This window comes from Vombatus ursinus, unplaced genomic scaffold, assembly GCF_900497805.2.
Source record: "Vombatus ursinus unplaced genomic scaffold, bare-nosed wombat genome assembly UNPS02014781.1, whole genome shotgun sequence".
In the NCBI taxonomy this organism is placed as follows: Eukaryota; Metazoa; Chordata; class Mammalia; order Diprotodontia; family Vombatidae; genus Vombatus; species Vombatus ursinus.
In genome coordinates, this window is record NW_020954559.1 from 32672812 (window position 1) to 32693944 (window position 21133).

The 21133-nt window shown below is 33.5% G+C and overlaps 1 protein-coding gene across 1 annotated transcript in view; it reads left to right on the plus strand.

The window, feature by feature from the left end:
- The window catches only part of LOC114046106 (unconventional myosin-XVI-like), a 682808-nt gene that overhangs the window by 402329 nt on the left and 259346 nt on the right, over positions 1–21133 (plus strand). The window lies entirely within an intron of this gene.

The following is a 21133-nucleotide window of genomic DNA, read 5'->3' on the forward strand; positions in this document are numbered from 1 at the left end:
GAAGGAAGGAAGGAAGGAAGGAAGGAAGGAAGGAAGGAAGGAAGGAAGGAAGGAAGGAAAAGAGGGAGGAAGGAAGGAAGGAAGATAATATAATGCAATGGAAAAATCACTATGCCTGGAATCTGGAAGGACCTGAATTCATTTCCGCTTTCATAAGCTATGGGATCATAAGCAAGTCATTTCTAAACCTCTCTGAGCTTCATGCTTTTCATACGAAAAAAATATATAAATAATAATCACCACAGTACTATGACTTAGGAGTTATTATGTGGATCAAGATAATGTATGGCAAGTACTTTTTAAACCCTAAAACATTTTTTAAATCCTTACTTACTATCTTAAAAATATGTTATTTAAAATTATTTTAAATTTTAATTTAACATTTAAACATATTTTTAAAATATTCCTTCTCTCTTATTTACCTGTACTGATGCCAGCAAGGTTTATATTGGAGCTGACTTTTCTACTGATACCTATGTGCTTTCAATATAACAAAGCTCACTAGATGTTTATACTGATAGTACAATTTTTGGCCTTGGTCAAAAGAGACAATGTCCCTCTCTGACAGGTGGAAGTCTTTAAACTTCCCTCTTTAACATGGTATCATAGAGCTCATTCAAAAATTTCAAGTGCCCAGAACAAAACCTGCCCCTTTAAGGTAGCTTATCCTATTTTGGTATTGGAATAAGGTGATTTTATTGCTGTTTTCATATTGCCTTATTCATCTTGCTTGCTGCTAAAATATTTTAATTAACCACGAATTTTATTATCTCTGAGGTTTTTGAGGTTTTATGTAACAGAAGGTATAATTTGTTCTTCTGAAAAATGAATAAATAATAAATCCTGAGTAAAACCTGAACATCACCTTCATGAAACTATGAGTAATTTTCAAGCCTAGACCTGGTTGCATAAAAATTATGAAATGAAAAGAAACCTTTTTCTGAAAAAAAAAATTCTTGCCCTTTGCAGTTTTCTTTTGCTATTAAACACAATTGTGTATAGTAGTCATTTAGGAGGAAAAAAAATAAATCATTTTCTTTGAGCAATATCCAAATCCCATCTTACTCACACTGGATTTAGCAAATCCTTATATTTGCATCTGAAGCCGTTAAACTATTTTTTTATTTATATAGGAATATATTTTAGAAGACTAAGGTACTGAAATACTTGAGGGTCTTTCCCATTCCTTAACTCACTCCAAATTTCTTTTTTTTTTAAGTTTCAGTCTAACATTATTCTTCTAACAATCATTTTTTTTTTCAAAAAGCACTTCATTCTTTAAAAAAATAATCAAGAGTGAATTATTTTTGCCTGAATTTGGCACTCTTCATTGACTAAATTAACCAAATAAACAGAACTAAAAAAAAAATCCAAAAGCAAGAAGAAAAATTAATGGTCTTATCCTTTTTTTACTTTTCCTATTCAGAAAATGAACTCAGTATGTTTTTCTTCCATAATTATTCCTTTTGAGAAGCTTGTGAAAAGGCTAGAATAGGGACAGATTTAAGTAGACAGTAAGTACTATTATCTGGAACACCACCTCAAATCTCATCACCCTTAAGTAGTTCTATTACATTATCTGCCCACTAGTGCTGATTTAAAAGTTAATTTGTTTTAGCTAAATGAAAATACTAATCAAAGCCCCCCTTCTCTCACTGGTGCATCTCTGCTTCCCCTCACCTCCCCCCACACCCTCTAAAGATTTAAGACAATTCTCAGACCTAATGTCAATTGAAGTAGTTGTTTGACAGCTATTTGACTAATCAATGGAAAGACCCATACCAGATAATTTGTGTTCTAGAATGGATTATTTTGGCCAGAATTTGGCATTCTTCACTGATTAAATTAACCAAAATAACTGTCAACATTTCACTTCATTTTCAAGTAGATACAGAGTGGCTGTCATCTCTTTTATTAAGAAATGGTAGTATACTAGGAACTTAAAAAATATGTCCAAATTCATTGACAACAAAGCCTCTCCAACTATACACAAATAGCTAATCTAAGTATCACCTAGGTTTGTAGATTTATTTATGGAAGTTTTAAAGGACTCTAGAGGTCAGGCATTAAATCCAATCCTGTGTCTGGAGGGTAATTCCCTCCATCACATCATCCTTAAGAAATAATGACAGCTAACATTTACATAGCTCTTTAAGGTTTGCAGAAACCACTTTTCATATTTTAACTCATTTGATCCTCACCCAAGATAGGTGCTATCATCACTATCTTGCAGATGGAGAAACTGAGTCAGAGACAAGTTAAGTAACTGACTTGCACAGAATCACACAACTATTAAGTATGTGAGTCTTGGATTCAAACTATCTTCCTGACTTCAGATTCCATGTTCTATCTGTTGTGCCACCTAGGTGTTTCAAGTAATAGTGTTCTCAATATTGTTTCAGTGATAGCAGGGAATGTAATGAATCTCTGAGTTACCATCCTTGGTTCATCTGGTAAATATATAAATGTTTTATTATTTTAAATAATTATGAGAATTTATAAATCCAAAACATTTTCCCACAAGAATCTAAAAGAAAAAAAAAAACCTGCCATATTAGAGATACCAGTAATATCACAATAAAAAATATTAATGATGTATATGCATACTAACAATTTCCAAATTTCTCATGGGATATTACAGCCAAATCTTTATGAAATGGAGGCTTTGTTGGGATAAAATGTAGTAAAGCCCAGTATTGACAGGAAGTTGTAGGAATTTGGAGAGAAAGTCAAAGGTTTGTCAAAACAAAAGCCTGTGCCTCAGAAGTTAAAACTATGATTCAGCACTGCTGACACAAGCTTCCTCCAAAATGGTTTCAAGAGAGTTGACAAGGACTTGGAGAATTTCCCTGCTTACAGGTTGTTTTCTAAAAAATAAAATTTACTGGAACTGTAGGTCAAAAACAGCGCAGTTAAACTTAGACTGAGCCTAGACATAGGGGGAAAAAACCAGGAGACAGAAAAATGTCTGGTTGACCTATTTGAGCTCATCTTATAGTGATATAGTAGAACTTCTTTATTGTCCATGTCATTGAAAGCATTCATCAAGCATCTAATTGTGCAAATGATATCCTTGGCACATTGTACAAAGAGGATACAAACTTATAGTCTTTGCCTACTTGGAGTTTGCAGAGAGGACTCATTTTGCTTGTAATATATTAAAATTGCTTGTGGTTACATGAAATGCTGAATGTATTTGGATTCCATTCCTGGGAAGTAGACATATGGTCTTAAATAAAGCTCTACTCTGCTTGAACCTTTGGACAAGGAAACATGTAACAATAAGGAAATTCTTCCTTTTGGATTTTCTCTACAAATTTCGTGTATATTTTCTAAAACCATAAGTTCACTAAAACGTAAGTGTATATTTTTAAAACTTTGCAGCTATGCATTTGATAAATAAAACTGTAATCCAAGCAACATGCAGTTTTTCTACAAATTTATCAAATTCACTCTTCAGATATTTTAACAAAAGCCACAATAGGATATCTTCTTGTTAGAAATGTTCATTCCTTTCTGACAAGGTAATTTCCTAGGGTGGATTTATTTTTATAGAAACAGACACTGTTAATACTTAAGTAATATAATTTTAATATAAGTGAAACCAGTTTAAAATTTATTTAAAATGTTATAGAAGTAAATATTTCATAGAAACCTATTATGTCATTGGTTTTTTTTTAAAGGAAAAATAACCAAAGGAAAAAAAAATATTTTTGTATTTTCCCAATCCTAACAATAGAAGGAAGCTTATTTCTAGAAAAAAATTGCTCTTAAATTTTTTTTTTAGCTCTTAAATTTTAAGGTGATATTTTATAACAATAATTTATGCTACAGCAAGATGTATACATGAAAATATGTTATTTACTTATAAATAATTACAGAATTTCAGAATAGGAAAGGACATCATAGGCCATTTAGTCCAATATCTGCTTAATCAGCAATCCTTTATATTACATTCCCAATATTACTAAGCATCCAGATTTCACTTAAAGACCTCAAATGAAGAGAAACACAATTCCTGAGTAACATTAATTGTTAGGATATTTTCCTTTACATTAAACTTAAATATCCCTCAATGCAATTTCAATCCCTTGTTCATAGCCGTGTCCTCTGGAGTCAAGAAGAAAAATATTTACTTACTTCAGATGACAGTCTTTCAAATATTAGATGACTTCTATCATGACCTCCCTGTCTTTTCTTTTCTAGAGTAAACATTTCTAGTTCCTTCAACTTATTTTTATGTTACATATCCTCTAACTTATCCAGTCCCCTCAAGTGGTCACCTTATAGATTCTCTCCAGTTAATTAGTGCTCTACTAAAATGTTGTTTCCCCAAACTGACCAAACATTTGAATTGGAAAAAAAAATCTATGTGTTCTAGATACTATATCTTTTTTAAGGAACCTAAGATTACCTCATTTAGGGGTAAGGGGAGATTTCATGTAGCACTTTTGATTGTTACCGAGTTTGAAACACTCAATCTTTCCATCTTTTTCTCAAAAGAACTGTTGTCTACCTATACCCTAGTCATCAAAAGCATCTCAATCCCTCTGGTGAGGACTTTTATACTAGCAATCAGGGCTTTGTCCCAAGTCACAGATTTCTAAGGATAGAGGAGAGGAAGGGATATTTCAGCGCTAGGCAACTGGCAGAAATTCTTGAACTGTGTGATGTCTCTTGCACCATTGCCCAACCACAAACTGAAACTCCCAACGCTCTCTCATCATGGCAGCACTGGCCTGGAGCAAACTGTTTCCCACCAGCACATCCTCCCATCACTCCTCTATGCACATCTACTCCCTTCCCCATGATTGAATTTGCCAAAAGTAGTGACTATTATATCTATGATAGAAAGGGAAAGCTACAAATAGAAATTCAGGCTGAAATATAGGGCTAGGAGCCAGCATTAGATTTTGGTGTATTAAACATATGAGAACTCTAAAGAGCTATTCTATAAAAATAAGCCTTCAATTTATATCATGTAAAATTATTCTTATTTTTAGTAGAAACTGCACCTTAAATAATATTTTTTGTAGAATTATACTAATGGGTTTTATGTTGGTTAGTATAATGGCTTAAATTCACTTTTCTTGGAAGAAAAAAATAATGAGTAATATATACAACCATGAAGCATTCAGAAAAAAAAATTAACATTGTGAATAAAGGTGTGTTTATATGTGTATACAATACATGTATACACACATATCATGCACATATATACCCACATATATAAATTTTACATATATAGTGAATTATGTAAAATGTTTTAAAAATTTGTTTCAGCTGAAATTTTGATTATTCATCACTAAAGTTATCATTTCATTCTATAATTTGACTGTTTTTTAATTTTCTAGTCAATTTCTTAAGTTCCAAAGTCTCACTTATCTGCTTCATAGGAGAACTTATCAAATGAGTTAGAACCATGAAAATTTTGGACTTACTTTATGAGTCTATGATGTTTTGAGTAATGGAGCTAAATGTGATGATTGTAAGAATAAATACATACATAATTGATGTCCATATTTTAAATTTCCATCATAATGTCAAGGTCTATTAATAGGGATATATTGTGAATTTTTGGTTTTCTATTTATATCTAACTTAAACTTTAATTTTTAAATTTCTTCCTTAAATATCTTTCATAAGTCTTTTGTTATACCCCATTGTTGAATTTGAAGAAATCACTATTTTTCATTTGATTCTAATGACAATAATAACAGTATTTGTAATCTAGTTTAATTTTTACAAATCACATTACTTATTTTATTTGGTTCTTACATCACAGCAACCCTTGTAAGGTAGGTGCTATCATCATCCCCATCATATAATGAGGAAACTGAGTATGAAGTAGGTTGAGTGACTTATCTATTATCACATAGCTACTAAGTGTCTGAAGGAAGATTTGAGCTCTAGGATTCCTGATTTCAGGTCCAGAAATCTATCCATTTTGCCACCTACCCAACATTTGAAAGAAGTTCTGTTTCACTTGATAATTTTCAAATGGTGAAAAAAGAGACAGGAAGACGGCAGTAGGAGTTGGAGAATGGAATGTCTAACTTTTTGAGGAAATTGTTAAGCAAGCTGTAAAATTATATACAGGAACAGAATCAAAAGGTAGAGGCACTACATGTGAGGCACAGCATTTGTATCTTCCTTCCATTCTGTGACAGGGAAGAGGGAAGGGGTAAACACTTACATAGTACCTAAAATGTGCCAGGAACCATTCTGGGTGCTTTGAAAATATTATCTCATTTGATCTTCATAACAATCCTGTGAGGTAAATGCCATTTTATAGCTGAGGAAACCGAGACAGAGAGAGATAAAGTAACTTGGCCAGAGTCACTCAGCTAGTAAGTGTCTGAGGCCAGATTTGAACTCCAGTCTTCCTGACTCCAGGCCCAGTTTTCAGATTATTACCAATAGACAAATACAGTAGAATAGCTCTTGACAATAGTCTAAGGATTAAGTGTGCTAAGAGAAGCCAAGTGTGATTTTGAGGGAAGGAAAGAGGTTGCAAACATAAAATAAAATAAAATAAAATAAAGGCAAAGTGTTAAGAAAGTTTATCTTTTTAACTGGTAGTTTGCCCCACATACCTGCTAAGACTAGTGAGGGATATGTTGTCAGAGCTTATTTGAAGACTCTGAGTGAAAGCTAAATAAGGGATTTATGAAAGCAAATGTTAAAAAGATCTTAGAACACTAAACATTCAAATTTAACTTAAAGATTATTTTGTTTTGTTTTGTTTTCTCTTCTAATGCCTCATACTGGCATGGAAGTGACTGAGATTTTGAAGGCTAATGTTAGGAGGGGAAGAGTTCAGGAAGACTGTGCCATGCCATTATGCATCCTGAGCAGCACCTTTGTTTGCTTTTCATGAACCAGTCAAATATAACTCATATGTTGAGTCTGTCACCAGAAATTTGACTGCTTACTTAATAATTTGGAGTGAACGTGAGAATGGATAAATATATAATATGACTCTTAGTCCTGTCAGTCCTCTTTCACTTGCACATTGATGATGAAAGAGTGACCGAAAAAAAGAGCAGGGCTTGTTAAGCATTAAACAGTTTTTCATAATATATAAAATTGTTAATTTAATTCTTTGTCTTCTTCATGTGGGATAGTTGTACAATAAACAAGTTGACACATGAATGCAGATTTAGAGATATATACATATTAATAGTATCACTCTTTGTGAAAAGGAAGAAATAAAAATTTATAGCTTGCAGAAAAACAACTCAGGATTTTTCCCCCAAGAATAAAATAAAGGTTTTATATGCCCAAAGACACAAGACATGTCATTTCATGGAATACTTGCCTTGTATTGTTACTGTAAGTGTAAGCATATCTATGAAGATAATAATATACACTACCATCTGTTGAAGAGGAGAAATGAGAGAAAATGTCCTATGAAGACCCTGACAAGATATGCCAAATTTAAAGGCAATATATCCCTTGAAACTTGATAACGTCAATGTGAAGATGTTCATAGGAAAGGATAATGAAAATGTTTCAAAAAATTTGAGGTCTTAAAGGCAGGTTCTATTTTTTTTGTCTTTTCTTAGCATTTAGCGTGTGTTTGTGGAACATAGTAGGTGCTTAATAGTTGCTTGCTGAATGAATGAACAAATGCATGAATGAATGAGTGAGTGATAACTGATGATTGGTGATGATTGATGATGAGATGACTGAATGATTCTCATTGAAGAAATTAATTAGAACAAAGGAGTATAGGTTAATTAGCAGTTTCACACTTACATATCATGACTGCTTTATTCAAGAAGCATTTGGGAAGGTAGATGTGGAAAACATTGCACAAAAACATACACATATAGAATTGGATTTATTTTTAGAGATAGGAAATACCTAGTTACCCACCTAGCAATCATTTTAGGGTTAGCTGGTGATGGGTTGTTACACTTCCAACTGTTTGGTAAATAGGCCATAAATAACAATAAATTTAAAAAGTATAAGATACTGCATGTAGTTAACAACAGATTTAACTCAGCTGTTTAGACATGTTTTTGACTGAAAAATGAAAAATGGATTAAAGAAAAAGAAATTGACTCATCACTATTTCTTAGAAAATGTGAATTAACATAAAGTCAATGCAAAGAAGAGTCCAGAAGAAGACTAAAATAGCTTCCATTAGCTAATGCCTGATTTCCCTATCAAGCAGAGAGACAAGGCTGCCAAAGACAATGTTGCTTTAGAGTGCAGCATTATTTTCAAAATGTTATGCAGGATGATGGTGAAAGATTATGGGCGACCAACTCAATGGCAAAATATTTCCTTTTAGAATTCACTTCAAGGTTCAGTTCATATGACAAGTCCTACAGGAGGACTTTGATGATCTCGCTCTCCTTCCCTCCAGTTAATAATAAACTCTCCCTACTCAAATACTCCCTACTCAAAATCCCAACACATATATGCATGCTTATGCATGCTATGTCCTTCTTAATACAAGCTCCTTGAGATCAGGAAACATTTTTCATTTTACCTTTATTTCCACAGTTTCTAGCATGATGCAATCTTATAGTAGATGCTTAGTAATGTTTTTTTTAATTTGATTGAGGAAAAATTATCTGCTGTGTGACCCAACTAAATCAGATCACTAGATAATATTTTTAGATAAAACTGAGAGGACAACAAACAGATGTGAAATGGAGCAGTTCTCTCAGCATTTCTTTAATGATGTATTCTTATTAATGATGACAGTTAAACTACTACATTTGGACTTTTATTATCTAATTATCCAATGTGCTATGTGATGATAGTGGCAATAGAATTTAAATAAAGTGAGAAGAATAAATGGACCTGATTAAATATGGAAGATAGCCATGCTAGAGGAAAGTGTTTTTTTTCAGGATATCTCAAAGAAAAGAACATTGTTAAGAGGATGGAAAAGACCAATCAATCAATCAACACACATTAGTTAGGACTTACTATATACCTGACTTTGTGCTAGGTTCTGGGGCTTTAAAAAAATGAAATAATCTCTATTCAAAAAGAGTTTATGATCTATCAGTGGAGATTGCATATATATATGCAAGTATGTACAAAATAAATCCACAATAAATACAAGATCATTAAACATCAAGTAATTAGAGGGTTGAACATTCCAATTTTGGGGGATCAGGAAAGGCTTTCCATAAAAGGTGGAGCTTAAGCTGAATCTTGAAGGAAGATACAGATTCTTTGAGAAAAAAAAGGAAAGAGTATATTTCAAGTATGAAGGTCAGTCAGTGCAGAGGTATGGAGAAAGGATATATAATACCATGTATAAGGAACATAGAGAAGGCCAGTTTGGCAGGACTCCATAGTGTAGGGGAAAAAAAGAAATAGATATACATATATATATCTGTGTGTGTGTGTGTGTGTGTGTGTGTGTGTATACTTATATAATAACTAGCTTATGAAAGACTTTAAAATACAAAAATAAGAAATAATGTCTTATTCTAGAAACACTAAGGGGCTATTGGAGTTATTGAGTAGAGTCCCTGGAGTTTTTCAACAGGAGAGTAACATAGTTACTCTCTATAGTTACTACCCTATCGATACTGAGGTTCTTTGAATGCTCCTGTTCGCTCCTATTGGTAACACTGAGCCCTAGAATGGTACAAAATCTTTTCAGTAAAATTCATAAACTTTCAATAGAAGTGATTTTTAAAATTAGAAAACATCCACTGGGAAGAAAAATACATGTTGCCCAAATAAAACAATCAGTTTACAGGAAGCCTGTTGAATAAGTCCATTAGCATCTTTATCTTGGACATTCACTCTAGATGCTTAAAAAACTGGACCAGAACTAAATAACAAGTGGAAGAGAGCTGTATTGCATTTGGGGAATTACAGCACACTTAAAACAACCTCAAGCTCCTGACCACCACACAAATCCACCTTTTTTAACACTAAAATTCTCCTGGTGATCTTATATGGCTGTGAATCATAGTATCAACAAATCCTTACCTAGAGGAAAGGATATAAAAGACATCCTCAAGATTTGTATGACCAAGATAGATGATGAACTTATCACAGAGCAAGCACTAGTTTCACTGAAATATTAAAAGAAAAAAAGTATAGATTAGGTGACACTATTTTTTTTAATGCTATCACTCTAGAGCAACTAGTTGTACAGTGGATAGAGCACTGATTTGGGAGTCAGGAAGTCTTAAGTACAGATCTAGTCTAGCTTCAAATAGTTACTAGTTGTGTGACCTTAACTGTTATCTATGTGCCTGAGTTTTCCCAATTGTAAAATAGGGATTATGATAGCACCTATGTGAGGATCAAATGTAATACTATCTATGTAATGCTTAGCACAGTATCTGACATATGGTAGGTACTTAATAAATTCTTGTTTCCTTTTTGTGTAGAAGCATAAGTTAATAGAATGGTATATGTCTGCCTCTCTGAGTTTTCATAATAGAGAAGGGTTAACTGCTGATCTTAAGCTACCATAAAAAAGCATTAATGGTTGTCTGAGTGTGACTATTCTGGCTACAAGCATAGCATCTAGCAAATGCAAATTTATTTAAAAAATTGGGCTGTTCTTGAACACCTTTTGCCATTTCTGTTAATGGAAATACATGTGGATATAATATGTGAGTGTGTGTATAATTTTAGGTATATATATATATCTATATATAATCATATATATTATATATACATATAACTTCAGGCATAAGCATTTATGTTTAATAATAATAACAGTAATAGATAACTTACTTGTCCCCTCACCTCCAATCTTTCCATTCCTTTGGCTCCTACTCCATGATCCAGTGACAATTGACTCCCTTGCTATTTCTTGAACAAAACATTCCACCTCCAGATTCTGCATGTGTTTATTTGCTGCCCCCTGTGCCTAGAAGTTTTCTCCCTCCTCATCTTTCCCTTCTGGCTTGAATAAATACTAATTAGTTACTTTACCATTATTTATCCAGATCTATCCTGTCACCTTGTTCATGTTTTAAAGGTCCCAATGGTGAGTACTTGGAATCTGCTCTGCAGAAACCAAGAACACAATGCAGAGGGGCAAATTTATGGCAATACGAGCACTTTTATGTTTCTTGGGTATTTCTCTCCTAAAATTCAGAGGCATCTTTAATTGACTTCAGGTTCAATAAGAAAACTGTAATGTCCCCAAACACATTTTTCTGTAAGATTCTTGGCTATCTTCTAATGGGGCTAGCTATACAACATCAAGGCAGATAGTTTAAAAGCACAAGTACACAGAATCAGAATTCTCTATTGCAATTGCTTGCTAGCCTTCTATTTAATCAACTGAAGGCATTTTCCCCCTACTTTTCAACTGGTTATTTGGGCAATGGATAGATTCATCTATAATTGTCTTCTTCCTAATGTTAGTTTGCCCTTTTAAAGTTCATCCTGTGATACGGCTTCTGTGTTAGAACTTTTGTAGGTCAAACAGTGAGAACCAGAACAGAAAGTGTCCCTTTGAACAATTTAAAAGAGGAGAAAGAAAAAAAAAACTTTGAGTTGAATTTTTCAGATATACACTTTACTTCAAAATGATTTTGAAGCACACTTTGAACTGTATAATTGTGTTCCCAGTGATTCACGTTAATACTCAGTCTTGCTCTCCCCTGTTAGAAATATAAATGTATATTTAGTTTTAGGCAGCACCTCTGAAATAAAAGGCTGCAAGCTGAAAATCACTCCACAGTCTACTTGATTTCATATCAAGCCATATTTTTTCCCTACAGGATTTTAATAAATTACAGAAAGGACATTTTGTAGAAAGGAAAGAACATGATGTACCATAATAGGTACCAATACACTGCAAGCATTTCCCCTTTGTCACAAAAACTAACCACTGTTGGATGTTGCTATTGAAAAAGTCTTGGAGTAAGTTAAAGAAGTTAGTTGTTTTTTGTACTATTTCATCTGGAGGAGGTAAAAAACAGGAATATTTCACCCCAGTATGTTCTGAAGAGAAAACTCTGTTAAAAAAGTTATGGGAGGAGGAATTAGCTCTGCCAGAAATTCAGACCTAATGTCAGCCCACACTAACCTACATTTTGAAAAATAAATTGTATTGTTGTTTTTTTCTTTTATAATCATGATTGTTCTGGATATGTCCCACCATTGCCCAGAAATGATCCTTCCTTTGCAACCAAGGGGAAAAAAAAAGATAAAATCAACTGATACAGTGGCTATCTGATAATTTAAGTAAATACTTTACATTTCGCACTTTTCAAACCGGATATCTCAGAACTATCTCCAAACCAACATGTCCAAAATTGGACTCATTTTTTTTCTTTTTAAATTCTGAAACCCTTCGCTCTTCCAAATGCCTCAACCTTCCAATCTTGTCTATTTGTAACTTGGCGTTATCCTCAACTCCTCACTCTCCTTCACCTATTTCCAATCAGTTGCCAAATCTTACTGTTTCTAATTTCACAACATTTCTCACATCTGATCCTTTCTGTCTGCTCACATACTACTCTATCTTCTCATTTCAGGCCCTCATCACTTCTCACCTAGATCATTAGAACATCCTCTTACCTGAGCTCCCTGCTTTGTATCTCTCCCTACTCCATCTTACACATACTACCAAAGTATTCTCCTTAATTTCACATCTTAGTGTGTTACTCTTTACTCAATCAGCTCCAATAGCTCCTTATTAACATTAGGATTACATATGAACTTCTCTGTTTAGCTTTAAAGACCCTTTAAAGACAATTTCTAGTGCCAAGATGGCAGAGTGAGGAAGGAACCCTCTGAAGCCTTCCCAAATTCCCCTCCAAACAATAAGAAAAACACCTCAGAATTGGTCTAGGAGCAGGGAAGTAGCGTGCCATTTGGCAGGAAAGGTCTTTTCACCAGGGTGGGAGGGGACTGAGGTCCATGGGTGGGCACAGCATTAGCCAGCCTCATAGCAGTGTGGCCTGCAGTAAGTGTCAAGCCTGGGGTAATCCACCAGAAAGGCCCTGCCCTCATGCAAACCAGCAGTCCCCTAGGCAAATGAGCAGTCTGTGCAACAAAGCAAGATCCCACCCCAGTGAACCCACCCCCAGCACAAGCTTCCAACTAGGCATTGACCCTATTGCTGACTAAAAATGAAGCCCTGAGGCTGGCCAACGGCAAGACCCCACCCCTGGGGCCTATCAGCAGAGAGAGCCTATTACCATAGCAACCCAGCAGTAAGGCCCCACCTCTGGAGCAAGCCAGCAGCTAAACTCTACCCCCAGGGGGGCCAACAGGGAGGCCTATACCCCAGTACAAATCAGAAGGTACCCTCCAGCCTATCCTCCAGTGAAAACAAGAAGCTAAGCCCTGAAGCCTAGTGAAAGCCAGAAGTATGTCCCAGGGCCCCAGCACAAAAAGCTTGGGACAGTGCAGAACCAGAGCCCAACTCTCACATAAAAACACCAAGTCACAAAAAAGGTAGAAAAAAATAAGCAAACAAACAAACAAACAAACAACAAAAGACCTTGAGTATAGAGTTACTATGGTGACAGAAAGGATCAAGGTATTAACTTAGAAGAGGATAGCAGTGTCAAAATGGCTATATGTGAAGTCTCAAAGAAAAACGTAACTTGGTCTCAAGGCCAAAAACAGTTCCTGAAAGAGTTTAAAAAGGATTTTAAAAAGCACATTAGTGAAGGAGAAGAAAAATTGGGGAAAGAAATGAGAGTAATGCAAGAGAATGATGGAAAAAAACATCAATAGCATGAGAAAAGATACACAAAAATTTATCAAGGAAAATAACCCTCTAATAAATAGAATTGGCCAAATGGAAAAGGAAGTAGAATACCTCCCTGAAGAAAATAATTCCTCAAAAATTAGAACTGAAGAAGTGGAAACTAATGTCTTTGTGAGACATCAAGATACAAAAAAAAAAACAAAAAAGTAAAAAAAATAGAAGAAAATGTGAAATTTCTCATTGGAAAAACAACTGACCTAGAAAAGAGATCCAAGAGAGATAAGAATTATTGGGCTACCTGAAAACCATGATTAAAAAAAAAAACCTGGACAACATTTTTCAAGAAATTATCAAAGAAAACTGCTCTTATATATTAGAACCAGAGGGCAAAATAGAAATTGAATGAACTCACCAATCACCTTCTGAAAGAAATCCCAAAATGAAAACTCCTGGAAACATCATAGCCAAATTCCAGAGCTCACAGATCAAGGAAAAAGTATTGCAAGCAGCCAAAAATAAACAATTCAAATATCAGGATTATACAGCTTCCACATGAAAGAACTGGAGGGCTTGGAATACGAAATACAGGAAAGCAAAGGTGTTAGGATTACAACCACAAATCACCTACCCAGCAAAATTAAATATAATCTTTCATGGGGAAAAAAGTTGTCCTTTAACAAAATAGAGTACTTTCAAGCATTTCTAGTTAAAAGACCAGAACTGAATAGAAAATTTGACATTCAAATAAAAGACTCAAGGGAAGCATAAAAAGGTAAAAAAGAAACAAGGGGAAAACATAAGAAATTAAAGAAGGTTAAACTGTTTATATATTTATCTGGCAAGATAATATTTGTAACTCTTAGCAACTTTGTTACTCTAAGAGCAATTAAAAGGAGTATATATAGACAGAGATATATGGTGATTTGATGGGATGATACCCCCAAAAAACAAAATGAAAGGGTGAGAAAGAATATTGCAATGGAAGAAGGAGGAGGGATTGAATAGTTGTAAATTATCCCATACAAAAGAGGCATGAAAGAGCTATTATAATAGAGGGAAAGATGAGAAGGGGTGGTGGCAGGCAAAGCTTAAACCTTTCATCAAAATTGGCTCAAAGAGGGAGTAAAACACACATGCAATTCATATAGAAATCTATCTTACCATATAAATAAGTAAAAATGGATGGAGATAATAGAAAAGGGAGGGAGAGTGATAAAAGGGAAGGTATATTGGGGAAGGTGGTGATCAGAAGTAAAACATTTGTGAGGAGGTAATGGGTGGGGAGTAAGAGAGAGAGGAGGATAAATAAGTGAAAAATAGCATGGAGGGAAATACAGTTAGTTATCAAAACTATAAATGTGAATGGGATAAACTTACCCATAAAAGAGAAGTGGATAGTAGAATTGATTAAAAACCAGAATCCTACAATGTGATGTTTACAACAAAATACTTTTGAAGCAGAGAGATATACACAGGGTAAAGGTAAGAAACTGGAGCAGAATCTATTATACTTCAGCTGAAACAAAGAAAGCAGAGGTAGCAACATGATCTCAAAGTCAAAGTAAAAAAAATAGATCTAATTAAAATAGATAAAAAAGGAAACTATATCTTGCTGAAAGATACCATAGACAGTGAAGTCATTTCAATATTAAACATATATGCACCAAAGAGCATAGTGCCTAAATTTTTGAAGGACAAATTGACTGAGTTACAGGAGGAAATTGATAATAAAACTGTAATAGTGGGGCACCTCAACATTCTTCTCTCAGAACTAGATAATCTAACCAAAAAAAAAAAGAAAAAATTAAGGAAGTGAATAAAATTCTGAAAAGTTAGATTATCTATCTCCAGATAGATCTCTGGAGAAAACTGAATGAGAATAGAAAGGAATGTACCTTTTTCTCAGAAGTACATGGCACCTACACAAAAATTAACCCTGTATTAGGACATAAAAACCTCACAAACAAAGGCAGAAAAGTAGAAATAGTAAACATATCTTTGTCAGATCATAATGCAATAAAAATTACATTTCATAATGGACAATAGAAAGAAAGATTACAAATTAATTGGAAATTAAACAATCTAATCCTAAAAAACAAAAACAAAAAACAAATGATTCATAGAACAAATCTTAGAAACAATTGGTAATTTCATTTAAAAAATGGCTACAATGAGACAAAATACCAAAATTTATGGGATGTAGCCAAAGCAGTACTTAGGGGAAATTTATTTATATTAGCATTTAGAGATTGAGCAGAGAACTGGAAAAAAAAAAAAACCCTAGGAGAAGAACAAATTAAAAATCCCCAATTGCACACCAAATTGGAAATCTTGAAAATCAAAGCAGAGATTAATAAAATTAAAAATAAAAAAACATTCAACTAATAAATAAAACTATAATCTGGTTTTATGGGAAAAAAACAATAAAATTAAGCAATGGGTTAACTGAATTTAAAAAAGGAAAGAAAAACAAATTACTAGTATCAAAAATGAAAAGGGTAAATTCACCACCAAAAAAGAGGAAATTACGACAGTTGTTAAGAGTTGTTTTGCCCAATTATATGCCAACAAATTTGACAATCTAAATGAGATAGATGGATATCTACAAAAATATAAATTACTCAAATTAACAGAAGAAGAAATAAAATACTCAATCTAAACTTAGAAAAAGAAATTGAACAAGCCATCAATCATTTTTCTAAGAAAAAGTCCCCATGACCAGATGGATTCACAAGTGAATTCTATCAAACATTTAAAGAACAATTGATTCCAGTACTATATAAACTATTTGGGGGAAAAATAAGTGAGAGAGTTTTACTAAATCCCTGTTATGACATAAATATGGTACTGATACCAAACCAGGGAGAACCAAAACAGAGAAAGAAAATTTCCCTAACAAATATTGATGCAAAAATTTTAAACAAAATTTTAGCAAAGAGATTACATCAATGTATCACAAGGATCATACACTATGGCCAAGTGGGATTTATACCAGGAATGTAAGGCAGGAATGTAAGTTCAATATTAGGGAAACTATCAGCATAATTGACCATATCAGTAACAAAACTAACAGAAATCATTGATCATATCAATAGATGCAGAAAAAACCTTTGACAAAATACAGCACCCATTCCTACTAAAAACACAGGTAAGCATAGGAATAAATGTAGCTTACCTTAAAATGATAAGCAATATTTATTTAAAACCATCAGGAAGCATTATCTGTAATAGGGATAAGCCAGAAAAATACAATCAGGAGTGAAGCAAGGATGCCCATTATCACCTTTATTATTTAATATTGTACTAGAAATGTTAGCTACAGGAATAAGAGAAGAAAAAGCCATTAAAGGAATTAGAGCAGGCAATGAAGAAACAAAACTATCACTCTTTGCAGATGATATGATGTTATAATTAGAAAATCCTAGAGAATCAACTGAAAAACTACTTGAAATTATTAGCAACTTTAGCATAGTTGCAGGTTACAAAATAAACTCATATAAAGCATTAACATTTCTACATTTTACTAACAAAGTCCAGCAACAAGACATAGAAAGAGAAATTCCATTTAAAATAACTACATAATATGAAATACTTGGGAGTCTACCTGCCAAGACAAACCCAGGAACTATATGAACACAACTATAAAACACTTTTCATATAAACTAAAATCTAAACTTTTGGAAAATATTAATTGCTCATGGTTAGGCTGAGCCAACATGATAAATTTGACAATTTTATTTAAATTAATCTATTTATTCAATGTCATGGCAATCAAACTATCAAACATTATTTTATTGAACTAGAAAAAATAATAACAAAATTCATCTGGAATAACAAAAGCTCAAGTATATCAAGAGAATCAATGGAAAAAATATGTGAAAGAAGGTGGTTTAGCTGTACCAGATATCAAACTGCATTATAAAGTGGTAATAATCAAAACAATTTGATACTGAGTAAGAAAAAGAGTGGTGGATCTGTGGAATAGTTTAGATACAAATTACATTATAGTAAATGACCATAGTAATCTAGCATAAGGTAAACTCAAAGTTTCAACCTTTTGGAACAAAAGCTCATTATTTTACAAGAACTGGTGGGAGAACTGGAAAACAGTATGGCAAAAACTAGGTATAGACTAACATCTCACACTGTATATCAAGATAAGGTCAAAAAGGGTACATGATTTACACATAAAGGGTGATACCATAGGCAAATCAAGAGAGCATGAAATAGTTTGTCTCTCAGATTTATGGATAAGGGAAGAATTTTGGACCAAAGAAGATATAGAGAGCATTACAAAATGTAAAATAGATGATTTTAATTATGTAAAATTAAAAAAAATTGTACAAACAAAACCAATGCAACCAATATTATAAGGAAAGCACAAATTTGACAGGAAATTTGCAACAAGTATCTCTGATAAAGGTCTCATTTCTCAAATATATAGAGAATTGAGTCAAATTTATAAAAAGTACAAGTTATTCCCCAAGTGATAAATGATCAAAAGATATGAATAGGCAGTTTTTGAATAAAGAAATTAAAGCTATTTATAATCATATGAAAAATTCTCTAAATCACTATTGGTCAGAGAAATGCAAATTAAAACAACTCTGAAGTACCACCTCATACTTATCAAAATGGTTAATATGAGAAAAAAAAAGGAAAATGTTGGATGTAGAAGGTGATAAGGAAAAACAGGGCACTAATGTGCTGTTGGTAGAGTTGTGAACTGATCCAATAATTCTGGAGAGCAATTTGAAACTATGCCCAAAAGGCTATAGAACCATGCATGCCCTTTGATCCAGCAATACCACTGCTAGGTCTATATCCCAAAAACATCCAAAAAAAGGGAAAAGGACCAATTTGTACAAAAATATTTATAGCAGTTTTTTGTCATGGCTAAGAATTGGAAATCAAAGGGATGCCAATAAATTGGGGAAAGGCTAAACAAGCTGTGGTACATGATTGCAATGGAATATTATCGTACTATAAGAAATGACAAGCAGGATAATTTCAGAAATACCTGGAAAGATTTACATGAACTGATGCATAATGAAGTGAGCAGAACCAAGAGAATGTTGTATACAGTAACAACAATACTGTTTGATGAAGAACTGTGGATGACTTAGCTATTTTCAGCAATACAATGATCCAAGACAGTCCCAAAGGGCTAATGAGGAAGCATACTATCCACCTCCAGAGAAAGAACTGATATTGATTGAATATAGACTGAAGCATGCTATTTTTCATGTTCTTTAATTTTTTTTTCTTTTGAGTCTTCTTGTACAAAATGACTAATATGGAAATGTTTTACATAATTGCACATGTTTAACCTATATCTGATTGCTTACTGATTTTGGAACTCAAAACTTTAAATAAAAATGTTAAAAAATTGGAAACAAACAAACAAAAACCTTAACAACCTGACTCTAACCAATCTTTTTAGACTCATTGGGCATCACTTCCCCTCCCACACACAATGATCTAGCTAAATTAACCATTTCTTTTTCCTCACAAATAACACTGAATCTCCCATTTCTATACCTTTGAATTATTGTTTTTCTTACTCAGATTGTACTTCTTCCTCACCTCTGTTCCATGGAATCCCTCTCTTCCCTGCTCAAGTATCAACTTCTATACAAAACCTTTGATAATTCCCCTTATCTATGGGTGATGTCCTTCTTACCTTACCTTATATTTAATGTTATAGGTAATGTTGCTTTTTATTTATTTTTATTTTTTCTGTATATGTAACTGTTGTATCCCTTATTAAAAGGTAAGGGATTATTTCAATCTTTGTATTGCCAGCATCTAGCATAGTTTCTGGAACACAGTTGGTGCTTAATTAATATTTATGAATTGGTCAATTGATCCATTGTTGATAATCTCTCTGGAGACTATAGTTCTCCATCTCTACTGAGAGTTAGGAGGTAGAATTCATTATCTGTCCCTTTGGACATTTTAAATGCTGCCTATACAGTAATACTTGTAGCTGATGTATTAATTCATGGAATTAATTCAAGAACTTATTGATGGATGATTAGGTCTCATCATGCCTTCAGTATTGTAAATGTTAAAATCAAATTTTCCTCTTAACTTGCATTCTGTTACATAATGTAATTCCCCTACTTTAAGAGAAAATAATGTGGCTAAGTAAAATGGAAAGGCAAGAGATGCTCCTGATGATTAAAAATTTGAGTGGGTTTTGAGTTATGTTTTAGGTAGCATTAATAGAAGGATGTGACTTCATCTAGAATGCTTATCATAGAATGCTTTATAATCAATGGCATACATTTGCAAACCTGCCTGACTTTATAACGTAACCAAGTGGAATTCAGGATGCTTTGCTCTGACTATTGAATAGAAAAGTTAACTGACTACTCAGCCAGTTCAGTTCAACTGCCAGCAGGTTCAAGCATGCTCATCCGAATGACACTTCAGATTTAAGAATCTTCTCAGTTCAAATAAAAAGTCACACCAGTTAGATATATGGAGACAGTCGAAGACAGACCTTTTGCTGACAGATTTGGGCAGATTTTTATTGAGATCTGCTGGGCAATCATTTTACTAAGGTGGTGCAGTGGACTTGGATGTAAATGTACCTGCCACTGAAGCTGACAAAATGATAGAGAGTTTTCTGGTTAAAATACAATTCTACTTGGGACATCCAAATGTCACTTTGATCAAAGCATAAATTTGAAGAACTTTTGATTTCATTGCAATAGGCATTCTCTTCTTTGATACAGATCACAGTTTTCAAAAACTTCTCCTCTTGTATGATTCTTGTCCAACTTTTTCTACAATTCCATGCAAAATATCTAAATAGATTACTAGTGACCTTCTTTTTCTGTTATTAAAGCTATGGAGATTCCAATACTTTATTCTGACTCTCTATCTTTTGCTTCTCATTTTTATCACATGGCCCCACTCATCACCTATTGCTGTTTCATGGATCTTCAACAAAGCATTTGACTCTGGTTTTCCTTAGTCTGGACTTAAAGAGTGGTTATGTATTGACTACTCTATATTGAAAGGAGCAGGAGCAATAGAGAAAAGCAAAATTTCAATTTAGCAAATAAATGCAACTTCATTGGGAGTCTGGCTAATTGGGTAGATTTCCTCTAATCTGGGCTATGTGTTCAAAGACTGGGCAGTGACCCAGTGTTATGAGGCTGATATGAGATGCATCCTTATCATTACTCACCAGTCATCTCTTCCTTTAGTTTTTCCTGTTCCAGGGTCACAGGACCTTGACATCCTTGACCTCTCATTCCTAATTGGTTGCCAACTCTTATCGATTTGACTTATATACTATCTCTAATATCTCTCCAATCCTTTCTTTTCCAGTTGCCACCAGCTCAGTAGGAAGACTCATTATCAAACTAATTGGTTATTATAGAAGGCTTTTAACAAGTCTTTCCTGCATTCTCTTCTTCCAATGCATTCTGGATTAGTTTGCTGCCAA